The sequence below is a fragment of the Oncorhynchus mykiss genome, chromosome 6 (assembly GCF_057628025.1).
Source record: "Oncorhynchus mykiss isolate SJ-2025 chromosome 6, ASM5762802v1, whole genome shotgun sequence".
NCBI lineage: Eukaryota > Metazoa > Chordata > Actinopteri > Salmoniformes > Salmonidae > Oncorhynchus > Oncorhynchus mykiss.
The window spans coordinates 71,857,343-71,860,801 of NC_143027.1; positions in this window are offsets into that span (position 1 = coordinate 71,857,343).

Genomic DNA, 3,459 nt, shown 5'->3' on the forward strand with positions numbered 1-3,459 from the left:
TGCATGATGTCCATTACTTTATTTTTATTCTCTATTCATTGTTGGTATGGAATAACCTGTTGTTTTCACATCTTGTATAGTACATGAGTTGTTAAAATCCTTAACATATCCTTGACAGGTAGGCCCTATGTGGCAGTGTTTTCTAATCTAGGCTAGAGAACCAGGCTCGTCTTTCTTGACCCTAATTCAATAAAAATACATTTCCTGGTTACCTAATTACAGTGGGGCAAAAAAGTATTTAGTCAGCCACCAATTGTGCAAGTTCTCCCACTTAAAAATATGAGAGGCCTGTAATTGTCATCATAGGTACACTTCAACTATGACAGACAAAATGAGAAAAAAAAATCAGAACATCACATTGTAGGATTTTTAATGAATTTATTTGCAAATTATGGTGGAAAATAAGTATTTGGTCAATAACAAAAGTTTATCTCAATCCTTTGTTGGAGGTCAAACGTTTTCTGTAAGTCTTCACAAGGTTTTCACACACTGTTGCTGGTATTTTGGCCCATTCCTCCATGCAGATCTCCTCTAGAGCAGTGATGTTTTGGGGCTGTTGCTGGGCAACACAGACTTTCAACTCCCTCCAAAGATTTTCTATGGGGTTGAGATCTGGAGACTGGCTAGGCCACTCCAGGACCAGGAAATGCTTCTTACGAAGCCACTCCTTCGTTGCCCGGGTGATGTGTTAGGGATCATTGTCATGCTGAAAGACCCAGCCACGTTTCATCTTCAATGCCCTTGCTGATGGAAGGGGGTTTTCACTCAAAATATCACGATACATGGCCCCATCCATTCTTTCCTTTACACGGATCAGCCGTCCTGGTCCCTTTGCAGAAAAACAGCCCCAAAGCATGATGTTTCCACCCCAATGCTTCACAGTAGTTATGGTGTTCTTTGGATGCAACTCAGCATTCTTTGTCCTCCAAACACGACGAGTTGAGTTTTTACCAAAAAGTTATATTTTCGTTTCATATGACATTCTCCCAATCTTCTTCTGGATCATCCAAATGCTCTCTAGCAAACTTCAGACGGGCCTGGACATGTACTGGCTTAAGCAGGGGGACACGTCTGGCACTGCATGATTTGAGTCCCTGGCGGCGTAGTGTGTTACTGATGGTAGGCTTTGTTACTTTGGTCCCAGCTCTCTGCAGGTCATTCACTAGGTCCCCCCCGTGTGGATCTGGGATTTTTGCTCACCGTTCTTGTGATCATTTTGACCCCACAGGGTGAGATCTTGCGTTGAGCCCCAGATCGAGGGAGATTATCAGTGGTCTTGTATGTCTTCCATTTCATAATAATTGCTCCCACAGTTGATTTCTTCAAACCAAGCTGCTTACCTATTGCAGATTCAGTCTTCCCAACCTGGTGCAGGTCTACAATTTTGTTTCTGGTGTCCTTTGACAGCTCTTTGGTCATGGCCATAGTGGAGTTTGGAGTGTGACTGTTTGAGGTTGTGGACAGGTGTCTTTTACACTGATAACAAGTTCAAACAGGTGCCATTAATACAGGTAACGAGTGGAGGACAGAGGAGTCTCTTAAAGAAGAAGTTACAGGTCTGTGAGAGCCAGAAATCTTGCTTGTTTGTAGGTGACCAAACACTTATTTTCCACCATCATTTGCAAATAAATTCATTAAAAATCCTACAATGTGATTTTCTGGATTTTTTTCTTCTCATTTTGTCTGTCATAGTTGAAGTGTACCTATGACGGAAATTACAGGCATCTCTCATCTTTTTAAGTGACTAAGTACTTTTTTGCCCCACAGTATATGGATATAGAGAGAAACATCTATGGATTCAAAAAGTCACCACCATTGGTCATAATTTGTATTTGATTTGGGTTTAGACAGGAAATCAAAATATGATCAAACACTGTGAGGAGAAAATAATTTTATACTGAACAAAAATATGAACATATACAGAAAAAGCTTTTTTTCTCATTTTCTGCACAAATTTGTTTATATCCCTGTCAGTGAGCATTTCTCCTTTGCCAAGATAATACATCCACCTGTCAGGTGTGGCGTATCAAGATGCTGATTGAATAAGAACAATAAAGGCCACTCTAAAATGGGTAGTTTTGTCACATAACACGATGCCAAAGTGCAAATGACATGCTGACTGCAGCAATGTCCACTAGAGCTGTTGCCAGAGAATTGAATGTTCATTTCTCTACCATAAGCTGCCTCCAACGTCGTTTTAGAGAATTTGGCAGTGTGTCCAAACGGTCTCATGACCAGAGACCACGTGTAACCACTCCAGCCCAGGATCTCCACATCTGGCTTCTTCACCTGCGGGATTGTCTGAAACCAGGTCTGTGACCAGTAACTGGGCTGTGACCAGTACAGCTGATGAAGCAGGAGTGTTTTTGTCTGTAATAAAGCCGTTTTGTGGGGTACCCATGGCTGCGCCCCTGCCCAATCATGTAAAATCCATAGACCAAGGCCTAATGATTTATTTAAATTGATTGATTTCCTTACATGAACTGTAACTCAGTAAAATAGTTCATTGTTGCATGTTGCATTTATATTTTTGTTCAGTATAGATTATCAATAGTTACATGTATACTGACTATACAAAACATTAGGCACACCTTCCTAATATTCGTTTTGGCATGGACTCCACAAGGTGTCGAAAGTGGATGCTGGCCAATGCTGACTCCAATGCTTCCCACAGTTGTGTCAAGTTGACTGGATGTCCTTTGGGTGGTGGACCATTCTTGATACACATGGGAAACTGTTGAACCCAGCAGCATTGCAGTTCTTGACACAAACCGGTGTGACTGGCACCTACTACCATACCCCGTTCAAAGGCACTTAAATCTTTTGTCTTGGCCATTCACCCTCTGAATGGCACACACATGGCCCTGGGTCTGAAACCCGCCCTGTGCAATTAGATCCTGTGGACTTCCTGACGGGCTGACCCCGGGTGGGAAAGGTAGGAAACAACTCCACTATGCTGATCCTCAACACAGGGGCCCCACAAGGGTGCGTGCTCAGCCCCCTCCTGTACTACTTGTTCACCCATGACTGCGTGGCCACGCACACCTCTACTCAATCATCAAGTTTGCAGATGACACAACAGTAGTAGGCCTAATTACCAACAATGATGAGACAGCCTACAGGGAGGAGGTGAGGGCCCTGGCAAAGTGGTTCCAGGAAAATAACATCTCCTTCAACGTCAACAAAATGGAGCTAATCGGGGACTTCAGGAATCAACAGAGAGAGCACGCCTTTATTCACTTCAATGGGACCGCAGTTGAGAAGGTGAAAAGCTTAAAGTTCCTCTGCATACACATCACTGACAATCTGAAATGGTCCACCCACACAGACAGTATGGTGAAGGCGCAACAACGCCTATTCAACCTCAAGAGGCTGAAAAAATTTGCCTTGGCCCCTAAGACCCTCACAAACTTTTACAGATGTACAATTGAGAGCATCTTGTCAGGCTGTATCACCACC